Raw genomic sequence first — 14,685 nt, 5'->3', positions numbered from 1 at the left:
GTGTCTGTGAAAGCTGGAAACAGAGACTACAGGAGGGAGAACCTAGAAATTTAGAAACATGTTTGTGAAGAATACCAATAAAACCTGCTGGCAGGTTATCTTATTGTGTGTAAAAGCAGAGATAAGCTGTTAGAAGGCTTGTCTAAGTGCCAGCATTCATTTCCTCCTTTAGAAGAGCAAGTTGAGTTTCAGGTGGTAGAAGAGAGAACTAGAGAGTCTCTGGAAGCAGAGAGAACTGTTGCAAATTTGGCTCAGAAAAAGAAGCAAAAAAAAAATAACAGGAGGAAAGTTCATACAGCTTTGGTAGAGAATAAGCCCAGTTGCTATGACAATGACTCCCAAGAAAGTCCCTGTGTTATACAGAATGATGATACAATGTTACCAAATGTTACATTGTTTCATGGTGAAGCCTCTCCAAGCAGAAGCTCATCCCCTACTGAGAAGAAGGCAGGAGAGTTAGGGAGGGCACACAGTGTTTAAGGAGATACTTGAGGGTTTCAGTCAACAGGAGATTACTGATATTTTGAGTGGATTCACCCAAAGGTTGGGAGAATCCTTAGTGTCTTGGATGGTAAGAATCACTGATGACAGAGCTGCTGGGACAATGCTAGAAAAAGTGGACTGCTTGAAATTTATAAGTATTTGCCAGAATCCTTTTGTCTAGCAAGGTTTTAGAGATTTTCATTTGGCAGGAGGTAACAATACAGCAAATCTATTAGCTTTAGCTGCTGCTGGATGCAATAGAATGTATCCCACTGATTCTGTGTGGCCTGGTGGAGACAGACCCTGTTAATCGCTCAGAGACTGCATAAAAAAAGTGGAAAGAAGTAATGAAAACTAGTATCATGGCCGGAGATGCAGAAACAATCATGAAATCCCCTTAGCAGTTCCTCATAGAAATATCATGGTGAAGACAGCTCCTCCTGCTTATAAGCACCTACTTCTGACTCTACTAATTGGCAAAATAGGGAATCCTCTTTCAGAGGTGCTAGGTAAGATTTCATGTTAAGTGACTTAGGAGAATGTCAAAATGATAAATTTCCTCGTTAGAGAAAAGTAAATTGCCAGAGGATTCAAATTCAGAATAGATTGCCAAGAAAAGAATTGTTTACTACTCTGTTGAAAGTAAGGGTTGATTTTAGGAAAGTTGACGGTATTCCAACTAATGACATATATAAAATGTACTGTGATAAGGGGCTTGATGTTAAACAGAAGAGAGAAGTGAGAACTGCCCCTACAGATGCTCCTGAGTCATTATATCCAAGTTTGTCACACCTTCAGATACTCAGACTAAAGAAAGTGCTGGGATAGGTGGCAGTGGTCAATGCACTGAACCTGTGACAGTGTATCAAGCCATTGGAATAGAGAGAGGAGGACAGTGTCATATATTCTGCTGTGAATGAGGTTAGAATAGTGAATCCACAGACTCCAGAAACACTGCTGACCCTATATTTGTCTCTTTTTGGCTTTCTGTCTGTTAAACTAGTTTGTGAGATTTGTTTACTTCCAGTTTGGTACCCTCCACCTGCAGATGCCTGATTGCTTAAGCCAGATGTCATCCCCTGCCCATGACTGTGATGTGCCACTTATGGACCTGGCATCAACCAAGTTCCAGATGACAGCTAAAGAACTGACCTTTGAATGGGACCTCCAGGATGTGGCATTGACCAAGCTTCAGATGACAGCTAAAGAAATGAACTCTGGAATGGGACCTCTTGGGGCAGTGACAGCTCAAACTTCCAATTTCATCTTGAAGTAGCTTTGGGGAAGAGACCTTTACCCCTTACCCCAAGATTTTTAGCCCCATTTGCTCAAAGGAGGAAGGATGGGGCACTTTGCCCAAGCCTCCACCTGAAGCTATTGTTTTATGTGCAATTTTCCTATTATCTCTATTATATTTTTGCAAAGGTCTGTTGACACCAGTTTTTCCACCACTTATCCCTAAATTTTCATTTATTGTTAATGTACTTTTTCTTTGTAAGGGACATGAAAGATCTTGGGAGTGAATGTAATGGGAATGTGAATTTGAAGATCTTCCCTCCCCCTTAATAGACTTAGGGGGGAGTTTGAAGCTTCTCTGCTATAAAGATAATCCCTGCCACCTGATAGGCTAGATGTAGTCACATGGAGCCTGTGGTGGAGGAGTTTGCTGAGGAGAAACAGAGCCTACAAAGAAGGTGGTAGAAAGAGAGTCTGATAGTTGGAGACAGAGGAGCATAGGCAAAGAAATAGAGAGTTTTGTTTTTTTCTGGAGGAAGGAAGGTAGGGCAAATGGGGTTAAGTGACTTGCCCAAGGTCAAGTTTTTTTTGTGTGTGTGCTTGTTAAGTGTCTGAGGCTGGATTTGAACTCAGGTCCTCCTGGCTTCCAAGCTGGTGCTCTATTCACTACAACACCTAGCTGCCCCAGAAATAGAGAGTTTTGTGAGTAAATATTTATCTTGTATTAGTTTGTAGGAAGGCTAAAGGGTGTTGTGGCTCTCAGAATTATTATGGCTTCTAAATATCTTTGGTACTTTGGCTTACTGATTTTGGGATTTGGTTTTCTGGTGTCTAGATAAATCCCTCAACTTTATCCTCTATCTGGAGAGTTTGACATATTTTGTTATTTTTTTAATTTTTTTTTGTTTTTTATCAAATTGTTTGTTTACTTTTAGCTTACAAGATTCAATTCCACAATTCCTTGAGTTTCAAATTTTCTCTCCCTCCCTCCACCCCCCCCCCATGGCAGCATACAATCAAGTATAGGATCAGCAAATACTTTCACATTTGACATTAGTCAGGTTATAAAGAAGGATGACATATTTTGTTATTCAACATCATGTGATACTTATAGTTATGATTTCTATCGTGATTGTGGGCACTATAAATATTGCATTGGCACTACAATCACGGAATTCAAACTGACTGTAGATAATATATGCTTCATCACTGATGAAAGAATTTTTGTTTGGCAAGTGTATTGTAAGACATTTTATCACAAGGTTAAAGGAAGAAGAATATATGTTTGAATTTTTATCTGTTTTAGCCTGGAGGTCAAGATAGAATAGATGACAGCTAGGTAGCAGCACGATAGAGTACTGAACTTGAAGTCAGGAATACCCAAGATTCAAATCCTGCCTCAAACAATTAGTAGGAAGACATTAAATAAAAACATAAGAGTGGAGAACGTTTAAAGAAAATCAACATTTAAAGAAAATCAGCATTTTAGGATCCTTAATTTCTAAGAATTGTAAAATTGATTAATCAGTATTCATGTATCCCCAAAATAAAATGGTAATTTACAAAAGCACACATGCGTACACACAAGAAAGAGAGACCGAAATAGAGACAGAGACAGACAGACAGACAGACACACACACACACACACAGGGAGAGAGAGGGAGAAAAAAAAAACTTCAACTTTAATATAGCATTCTAAAGAGTACATAATACTTTCCATACAGTAACTCTTTGAGTCAGGAAATAGTGATAGGAGTTGAACTGTGATTTCCTCTCAGTATAAGGAACTCTCTTGTGAGAAATATTAATAGGTTTAATGTCTTTTCCAGGATCATTCATCCCCCACTTTGTGTCACAGCTAGGATCTGAACCTGGGTCTTCCTAGTTCTGAGACCATCTCTCTATCCATTACATCAAGTTGCCTCTCATGAAAGAGAGTACAAGTTTAATTATCCCCATTTTACAGATAAAGAAACTGAGGTTCAGAAAGGTTACATGACTTTCCCAACCAGAATCTAAACTGAATGGCATTTTTTTTCAATCATGAACTTAATAAACATTAAAAAAAGAGATCATTGAGTGACCCCAGACCAGCCGCTGCCGCTGCTGCAACTGCTGCAAACTGCGCCCAGACTCCACTGCTGCCGTTGCTCCTGCTCCTCCACTGTCACCACCATGCCCAAGAGAAAGGCAGAAGGCGATGCTAAGGGAGACAAGACTAAGGTGAAGGACGAACCACAGAGGAGATTGGCGTGGTTATCTGCTAAACCTGCTCCTCCGAAGCCAGAACCCAAACCCAAAAAGGCACCTGCAAAGAAGGGAGAGAAGTTACCCAAAGGGAAAAAGGGAAAGGATGACTCCAGTAAGGATGGGAACAACCCTGCAGAGAATGGAGATGCCAAAACAGACCAGGCACAGAAAGCTGAAGGTGCAGGAGATGCCAAGTGAATTGTGTGAATTTTTGATAACTGTGTATGTCTGGTGACTGTACAGTTTGAAATACTATTTTTATCAAGTTTTATTAAAAATACAGAATTTTGTTTAAAAAAAGAGAGATCATTTCTATTTACAAAGAACAAAAATAAGAATGTCTATGAAACTGTGAATCTCTATATCTCTATTCTATAAAATTTGAGAGAGAGAGGTATGTGGGTGTATGTGTGTAAACAGTGGGAAAAATACTATTCTGCTTGTTAGTGTCACATTCATCTTTTTTCTAATTATTATTACTATTGACTTTATTTAATTTTTTTTTGGATCACTATCACTACCTTGCCCATTCTCTCCCTTCTCATCATCCCATTCCAAGTATAAGCCCTTCATTTTTAAAATATAATTATAGTCAAGCAAAATGACATATCATCAGTGTTTTACAATGTGTCATTCTATATCTACAACTCATCACTTTCTCTGTCTAGTAGTAGAGACAGGCTTCCTCACCAGGCTTTTAGAATTGTGATTGGTGATTGCATTAATTAGAATTCTTAAACCTTTCAAAGTTGTTTTCCTTCTATTATGATATTCCTTGCATAATTTTTCTCTTAATTCTGCTCACTTCAGTCTACATTAGTTTATACACATACACACACATATATATATATATATGTATATATGTCCTCATAAGTTGCTTTGTCATATTTGTCCTTTCTTTGTGTGTTGTTTCAGTCATGTCCAAATCTTTGTGACCCCATTTAGACTTTTCTTGGCAAATGTAGTGAAACGATCTGCTTTTTCCTTCTCTAGCTCATTGGAGAGATGAAAAAGTGAGGTAAATAGGATTAAGTGACTTACCCAAGGTTGCACAGCTAGCTAGTATCAGAAGCTGGATTTGAACTCAAGTCTGCCTGGCTCCAGGGCCAACACTACGTCCACTGTTCCAACTAGCTGCCCCATTTCTTACAGACAATAATATCCCATAGTATTTACATACTATACAATGTTCAGCCATTTTCCAGCTGTTGCATACCTACTTAGTTTCCACTTCTTTACTTCAAGAAAAATTGCTATCATAAACATATTTGTACTTATTGGTCCCTTGCCTTTGTCTTTGGCCTCTGTGGTATCTAGTAGTGGTATTGATCAAAAGGTATGCACTTTGATAACTTTTTAGGCATTGTTGCATATTGCTTTCCAAAACAGTTGTATGAATTTACAGCTCCACCAACTGTACATTAGGATAACTTTCTTCTCACAGTACCTGAAACAATTTTCATTTCCTTTCATTCTCATCTTTGTCACACAGATATTCCTAGCATCTCTGTCTCAATTGGCTCTGGGTTACTACAAATGTTTTCCATGACTAGTTAATAGAACAGGTATCCAGGCCCACAATGAGTTTAGACAAAATTGACAAAGTAGCTTTTCAATTCTATTGTGATTATACTTAAGCCTTATCTGCCTAAGGGAAGGATCAGAAGCTTTTATTGCTTTGTCCCCTTTTGTCTCAATATCAAAGTTAAAATGATGGGATCTACCCTTCTAGTTTTCCTCAATTACTATGGTTTTTGTTGATTACCTTGAAATATTGTTAGTATTGTATCACACATCCATTTAATTTAGCCCCTGCCTTTTTATTTATTTATCTCTTTATTTTATAACTTACTTTGATTTACTACAAAAATTACCAGAAAGTCCTAGGTGACTGTGGTCTTGAAATAATCTTAAAAAGTAATAGACTCTCAGAAATAACTGGCCGTGTAACCTTGAGCAAGTTACTTAACCCCGATTGCTTTAAAAAAAAAAAGAAAATTAAAAAGTAATAGACTCCCCCTCCGTGGATATCTTAATGCAAAAATTTAAAAACAGCATATAAGAATATTCTTAAGAGGCTTAATAAGGGTTCCAGGGTCCCTTCCTGCACTGACTTTATACAATATTTCTACTTAACATGGCCATCTCTTTGGGAGGATTTCTTAAAGAATCACCATGTACTTTCAAACATAACAACATGTTTAAATACACCATTTTTGTTGTTTTTGTTATTTTGCTCCTAACCTGTGATTCCTTCCATAGAGACTATCAACATTTATAGAACAGATACAGTCCTTTCTGAATTGTGTATTTCAAATTCAGATGATTTAATAGACATTTCAATTCATAGTTTCTGACATTAGAATTCACATTTGCCATAGTTCACACTCATCAAAATAAAAATGTAAGAAGAGGAATAAAAAATGAAATTTCAATGACTATTTGGAAAATTTAATGGAGCTGTGACCATTATAACATACGTACTCCCTTTACCAGTACAGAGAGCAATGTCTCCAAGCCTCAATGCCATTAATTTTGGCCTTTCTACCTCATCATTAGTCTTCCACTTAAGGTCCGCCTGAAGTCATTGAGCCCTTTAATGGTTCTTCTATGATCTTCTTTGATTTTCTTAAGAACACATACATACATTGCCATAACCACAGCTGTCAACCAAATATATCAATAAGTTCCAAAATATGCAAATTATTTCTGAGATCTCAAAAAAAAAAATTGAACTACACTCTTGCCAAAGGAAGAATAAGAACTAAAGTACTCATTTGTTTCTTGCTTTTTCTACCTGGAATAATGAGAACAAACATAACAAGACAAAGTCTTAAGAATGGCCTAAAGGACAAGTGAAGCATCCTGGTGGCAACATAGTTAGACATATACTTTGCTGCCCCCACACCTTGTCATCAAATAGACCTTTGGCATTTTCAATTCTTGTACCTCAAAAAGGTTGGAAGGAGGGAGGGGCAAAAAAAAAAAAACCTTTTCTTTCTTTTTTTCTCCAATTAATCTCAGAATTATTCACAACAGGAGATTCTAATGCAAAAGTTTTACTATGTAAACGAGAACACCCATTAATGCAACTGCTGGTCCGACACCTAGTTCATCTCTGGCAATTTTCACTTCAGTAATTATTCTCTGAAAATCCAATTTGTCTAATTATCTTTCTGGCAAGCTTGAAATGAGGTCATATGTTAGGGAAAACTGCATTAATAATAGTAATAATACTTTACATTTGCATAGCATTTTATAGTTTTCAAAGCACTCTCACTCACATTTTCTTTGATTGCTATTAAAAAAAAAACTCTGACATAAACAGGGTTGATATTTTTTTCCTCATTTTCTCAATCAGGAAAGTAAGGCAAAGAGAAGTTAAGTGACTGAAGTTATGACTGATTTGAAATTACCTATCTGGTAAATAAAAGGACTAGTTCCAAGACAATAGGACTTATTGGTAAAAAACAAAAAAAGACCTTAGAGGTGATCCACCCCTCACCATTGTATGTGCTGTTAAGAGATGCTATATAGACTGACATCAGGAAGTCTTGCTTTCTTATCCTTCCTCAGCCATTTATAAGGTATAATTCCATGGGAAAGCCATTTTAATATTTGTCTGTAAAATGGCTTTGATTATGATACCTATTTCCCAGAGTTGTTGTGAGGATAAAATGACATAATATGTATAAATCACTTGGTGAATATTAAAGCACCCTAGAAAAAGGGAGCTATCATTAGAAATGAGGAAACTGAGGTTCAGTGAGTTTAAATGGATTGCTCAGGTCACACAGGTCAAGTGAATCATAGGACTGGAGTTTGAATTGAGTTTTCTGGGAAGGAAAGAACTCTTCTAGTCTAGAGAACCTTTTTATATAATCAATAAACATATTTCCCTTCCCTCAAATTGCAAGTGTTAACCTGAATAAGAAAATCACAGAATTTTAAGTCTGGTAGATACTTCAGAGTTCTTCCTTGTAGCTTCTGATTCAAGTCAATTCAATAAACATTTATTAAGCTCCAACTATGTGCCAATAGCTCAAGCCAGTCTCTGCCCTCAAAGAGCATATAATCTAGTGGGGAAAAGATCGGGGCACAGCATGGAGAGACAAGGGGATGATGTTTCATGGAGTGAAAAAGAAACTGAATTGCTAATGGAAAATGGAAAGTTATCTGTAAAGTTCTGAAAGTTCTGAATTACAAGATTTTGGTAAGATTTTACTATTCTACCTTCCATAATTTTGATCAAAGTGGAGAGGCACCTAAAAGAATTGAGTAGGTGTTGAGTACCACTCAAAAATTGAGTTAGCATGGTCATGAAATTTTCGACTTATCCTGGGAAAGATATTATGGTCACTGGAATTAAAACCAAGCAGAGTTACTGATGCAAAATGGAGAGTTATCTTTCACTCATTGCTTCTGGTTCTTAGGTCTCTGGTCAAATATAACAAATCTAATGCCTTTTCTAAACGTCAAGTCATAGTGGAAGTATGTTTTATGTGGAATCTTTTGTTATTCTCTGGATTCCATTTTGTCACTACAAACCAATCTTATAACTTTGACTTGTGAAAGAGTTTTAATTTGCTGTGGAACTTTACTGTCTGACTTGCTGAAATCCCCCATGCCTTGCCCTCCTTTGACATTTTTCATAGGCCACCCACCATGCTTGACTTAAAGACATCACTATAAAGGTGGCCTCAAGTTGGAACACTGAGTTGCCCCTTGCCTACTCTGAGTCTGGAGCAGCTTTCAGATTTTCAGGGAAGAATGTCCTATTCTTTCCTGGAAGTTAAGGAAGAATCCTCCCCTCACTTAGAAACTAAAGTGTGGATGCCTCATTTCCATCAGGATGGTCAGAGGGAAGTCTTTCAAAATACTCTGGAAATAAAATGCACTCAAATTTCCATCCAACAGAAGACTCACTGACAGTCTGTAAACTGCATTGTTGGTCCTGTCCTCAGCCAAAGCCCAGAGATTTTTTTTTCCCCTCTGATCCTTAAGTGATTACTTAACCCCTTGTATAGGAATCTTCTTGCCTCCATCTTTTTCCCTTGACCTATTTCCATTTGTTTTTGTTGTTGCTGCAGCTGTTGTTGTTGTGTGTGTGTTTGGGGGTTCTTTTAATTGTTTTGTTCTGCTATTGTTGTACTCACTATCTGCTTCTGGAACCAATGCAGCCTACCCACTATCTGCTGGTATTGATAAGTGTCAATATGCCACCAATAATGCCTCTTGTAATGACTCCTGGAGTCATTCCTTCTTAACAGAATCCAACTGAACCAGCCAGATGGATTTGAGTTGTCAGGAGAATTTCCCTTTAGTTCATGAACCACTGATTAGAACTGTGACTAAATGTCCTAGCAGTCACACCTCTGTAGAGGGAGAAGGACAGGCAACCTCACTGCTACCTCCACCTCCTATCTATGTGCTCACCTACAATAGGTACTCCCATACCACAATACCACGACACCACAAATTATTCTTTACATCACAAATTGTTGTCCAGGCAGAGACTATTTAACAAGACAGACAGTCTGCTCTCTGAGTAAGTATGGCTCTGTGATTCAGGATGCTAATGTAATGATTTGGCTGAGCAAACTTGTGTTCTAAAGGGAGTGCTGTGATCAAAGTTATGACTAGGACTTCTGGCTGCTGTAGCATTTTGAGGCAGGATTTCCCCACACTAAACTAATTGCCTCAGTTTAGGCTGCCCCAGAAGTACATGGTGGAACAGTAGGTAGAGCATTGAGCCTGGAATCAGGAAATCTTTAGTTCAAATCCAAGTTTAGACGCTTATTATTTGACACGGGCAAAGCACTTAACCCCAGTTTACCAAAGTTTCTTCAACTATAAAATGAGAATAATAATAGCACCTACTTCCTGGAGTGTGAACATCAAATGAGATAACATTTGTAAGGTGCTTAACACAATGCCTGATACATAGTACTTGTTTTTTAAAAGCTTATTCCCATCCCTTTCCCTCCCACTCCCATGAACCATTAACTAGGAAAGGACTTCTTCGTGCCAGTAGTATGGGATTTCTCCTGTGGTCAAGCCAAGACTAATGCCCTCCAGGCAATGTATAACCTTTCACATACACGAAGTCAGTTAACATGATACTCACCCTCCTCTTTCTCAAACTAAACACCACCAAGTCCCTTGACCAGTCCTCAAATGACAAAGAATCAAGGCTTTGACTATTTGTCTATGATACTGTACTAAGGGAATTTATGCAAATGATAAGGAGTAGAAGTATGTGATCTCTAAATTCCCTTTCTGCTCTGATACTCAGTGGATTAGAAGCTGCTTACAAATATTCTTCTTAATGCACCTTAAGCTCCATTACTTGGAACAAATGGTATCCCTGATATTAGTCCCTTAGTTCAAATCCAATCTAAGACATTTACTAGCCCATGGTCAAGCACGCAATCTCAGTTTCCTCAACTGTAAAATGGGAATAATAATAGCACCTTTGCCTCATGCTATCCTCTTCCCAAAATAAGTCTCTAAATAAAAAGTTTTTTTTTTTCAATTTTTCCCTAAAGAGCTCGTCTCTTTGCCCTCCTCATGAGGCTCTTCATGATGCTTGCCTAAGAAGCCAAAATTACTAGTTAAGACCCTGAGTTCTAATAAGAAGTATGTTTATATGCTCAACTCTAGACTACCCTCAAGAATTAGAAGCTAAATTCATGGATAATCGAAACTAACAGATATGCCAATTGGTTCATTTTATACACTACTCTGCAGAAGTTTTAACAAAAACAACCCAAGTTGTAAGCAAGTGATGAATCTATTTTCATTTTTTCTTTGTATTATCTCTGCTAACTAATAGATAGATATGCTAACAGACACTAAAATGTCCAGCAAGGGAGAAATCATATCATATTGAGGAAGATAAGAAACAGAGACTACATTTAATCTGTAACCATTATTATACGGAAGTTAACTGTATGCCTGTGGTGAAAAGGAAAGGGCCCTGCTTATTTGGGTAATGGGGTGAATATAACTAAATGGATCTGTGACCTCATTAACTTTAGAGTTCCTTCCAGTGATGCAGATGACATTCCATACATGCCTGCTCATCCAGTGGGGTTCTTATCTGTGTTCTCCCCAATATTTGACACAAGGAATATACATAAATGCTGAGTTCTACTGCAATTTCTTCCAAAATTATTAAGGTAACAGGGAAGCAATCTGTCTATCCATCTGTCATCAGTCCTTTTTTTTTTTCCCAAGTGATCAGCTTATCTTTATTTTAACTCATAAAATCCTTTGATGACATCCTTTTCTCCTGTTCTTTGGAGGCCCATGTTGGTTAAATGTTGCAACAAAAACATACTCACCATAGACCTCTCTGTTATGCTATATGCAATAGCCATCTGTAATGTTTCAAAGACAGGAGTGGTCCGAGTCTCTCAGTCATATGATTACAAACATCACCCTTTGTTTTTGTGGGAAATGTGGGATCAGTAAAAGAACTTATCATACCTTTCTTCCTCATGAAACAAAGGAAGAAGGCTCTCTATCTTATTTTTAAATGCTTTGCTGTTGCCTTTAGACACCATATGTATTTTTTTTATAAATTCACCACCACAACTCAACCCTTACTCAAAGATGAAGCAAAAAGCAAGTAAGCAACCAACCAACCAACCAATAATCAAATAAAACAGTCATATTTAAACAAAGTCAACATATACAACAAAAGCAGCTGGCAATGAATTCCATATTCCACATCCATAGAACCCCCACTTCTCTAATGTGAAAGAGAGAGAGAGAAAAAGAGAGAGAGAGACAGACAGACAGAAATTAAGTTCTCCAGTACTGAAATTTTTCAGTATAATTAATCATATTTTGATTGCTTTTTAATTTCACTGTGTTAATCATGAATGTTATCATATAGACTATTCACTTGGTTCTATCATCTTTGTTGCATTATTTCATATAAATTTCTTATTTCTCTGAATTTTTCATATTCCTTATCAGCATATTTGAAGTCTTATTTAAATGATTTGTTTTCTGTTAGAAACATTCATGGATTACCACCACTCCATCAGAAGTCTCTTGTAACAAAATGAAACAAGTAAAACTTATAATGTTATACTAAATATATGTGACATTCAATATTTGTAGCTTCCAACAACTTCTCCATTTTTATTTTTTTTAATAAACAGAAGTCTATTTTTCCTCCTCACACATTCCATTTCGTTAAAAAAGACAAAATAAAAATTATTTCCTTGTAGAAAATGTGCATAATCAAGATATAGTTATATATGCTTATATATACATATATACGTGTGTGTGCATGCACACATGTGTGTGTATCTGCTTCAGCAACCTAAGTCTATTGCCTCTCTGTCAGGAGGTGGATAATTTGTTACATAAAGAGACCTATGCAATAATATATTATTATTATATTGTAAAGAACTCTCAGAGTTGTTCATCTTCACAGTGTTATTGTTTAGAGTCATCCTTTTCAGTTTATTTCATTCTTCATCAAGTTCCATATATTTTTAAAATCATCCATTTCCTCAATTCTTCTGTCAGAATATCATTCATATATATTGGAGACAACTTAGTGGTATAGTGGGTAGCTTTCTGGGCCTGAATTCAGGGAAACCTGAATTTGAATTCAGTTTCAGAAACTGTAGTTGGGTGACACTGAGCAAATCATTAAAGTTCTATTGACCTTATTTTATGGGAACTGTGAAATGGGGTTATTAGTAGCACCTATATAGCAAGTTTGTTGTAAGAATCAAATGAAATAGTTGTATAAGTACTTTATTAAGCAATAAAATGCAACATAAATGTTCTTGTTGCTGCTGCTGCTGCTACTACTATTTATAATTATTATAAACCATAATGTATTCACCCATTATACAAATGATAGGTAACCCTTTAGTTTCCAGTTGATTTTGCCACCACAAAAATAGTTGATATAAATATTTTGGTATATTTAGAAGCTTTTCCTACCTATTTTAGTTTTAGGTATGTAGACCCAGCATTGAAATAGCTATTTAGAAATGTTTTGTGAAAAATTTCAAATTAGTCCATATTAGTTTTATTCATTCACAGGTATGCCAACTGTACTTCAACTGACAATTTTTTCTCACATTTAAGCCAGCATTTGTCATACCCCATGCTTTTTTATCTTCTGCACAAATCTGATGGGCATGAAGTATAATTTCAGAATTTTTTTCATTTGTAGATTTCAAATTAGTAGTGATTATGGGAAAGCAATTATCACTTGAACTTTATTTTTATTTAAACTGATCAAAAGAGGCCAGAACACATATGTGTTTATAATTCTACTTGTGTAAATTATGTCAGTTAGCAAGCTTCTCCACTTTTCCACACATTTCCCCTAGTATATCCTAACTCTCCTCCATCTTCTTTTTTTTTTGCATATTCTTCCTTCATTCTTTGAGATATCAGAATTCTAAAAGAATCTTTTAATATCCCATTCTCCATTAGAATCTGTATATTTCATCTTTATCAACACTTTTCTGATTTTTCTATTTTATTTCTTTTTTAATGTTCTTCTTGACCATTGTATTTGTATTTGAAGGTTTCTTTCAGTTTTCCCATCAGGAATGTTTGAAAGTCCTCTATTCCTTCTAAAATTCATTTTTTTTTCCCTTGGATTATAATGGATATTTGTGGGTATATTATTCTTGGTTGCAGAAGTTTATTTCTTGTATTTTGGAGTACCTCTGTCAATCTTCTCTTTTATGCTAATATCTGGCAAATCTTATACAATCCTGATTGAAGCTCCTTAATATTTGAATTCTTTCTTTCTGATCACTTGCAATATATATATTTTACTTTTGCCTGCAGGCTCTGCATTTTACCAATAACATCCCCGGAAATTTTCATTTTGAGATTTCTTTTAGTTTATGATAGATTTTTTTTTCTTTCATTTTTGCACAGCCCGGTAATGGGAATGCAAATTTTTAAGATCTTCCCTGCCCCTAGACTAAAGTGCACCTGGAGCCTGGGGTGGGATGCTTGTTTTTCAGTAGATACTTTTTGATTGGCCAGTGGGTACAGAAATTTGTTACAATCTCTGAGCCAAGAGCAGGCTATATAAACCCTGATTTGAGGCTTTGTTTTGGGGCTCACTTTGAGAAGTGTTCTGTGATTTGATCACATGAGACTCTGGGAAGCCGTTGTTGAGAGACCCCTGGCTTTGAAAAACCCAGATGTTGATGAAACCCAGATGTTGATTTGGTATGGATGTAATGGTTGGACAGTTTGAAAATGTCTACTTGATGTGTTTCTCTGTCTTGATAATTCTGTCTGTATACTATGAAGTCCAGGGTGTTGACCTTTTCCCCCTGAACTAGGTAAAACATATATATCTGACTGATTAAAGTAAGCTTGTTAACCCATTTTGAGTTGCTTTCCTTTATCATAGCAGATCCAAGAACCTGGGTTGGCAGCCACCCTAGGGATGCTGGGGTGCTTGCTGATACAAAATGGTGTCACAAACAGGATCTGCAGAGTAAATGGAAAGTATGGGGACTGGGATAATTGTTTGTTTCCCAGTTGTGGTAGCTGTGACTCTGTGGAGCCATGGACCAGGAGAGAAGAATGGCCTACATGAAGACTTCCCTGAGCTGAGAGCAGGAATGGAGAGCTGCCTGCATCGGGACCTGGGCAGAAGCCAGGAGTGGCTGCCACCTGCGGGAGGAGAAGGAACCCAGGAGTTTGGAA

At 36.8% G+C, this 14,685-nt stretch overlaps 1 pseudogene; it reads left to right on the top strand.

Annotated features, from left to right (window-relative positions):
- The first annotated feature begins 3,852 nt into the window (after positions 1-3,852).
- Positions 3,853-4,225, top strand: LOC138174776 (non-histone chromosomal protein HMG-17 pseudogene; annotated as a pseudogene).
- The last annotated feature ends 10,460 nt before the right edge of the window (positions 4,226-14,685 follow it).

The sequence above is a fragment of the Petaurus breviceps genome, unplaced genomic scaffold (genome assembly GCF_028583685.1).
Source record: "Petaurus breviceps papuanus isolate PSGF00001 unplaced genomic scaffold, PetGlider_PUasm1.0 76, whole genome shotgun sequence".
In the NCBI taxonomy this organism is placed as follows: Eukaryota; Metazoa; Chordata; class Mammalia; order Diprotodontia; family Petauridae; genus Petaurus; species Petaurus breviceps.
The sequence above is the reverse complement of the archived record's forward strand: the minus strand, read 5'-3'. Positions and strand labels throughout refer to the sequence as shown.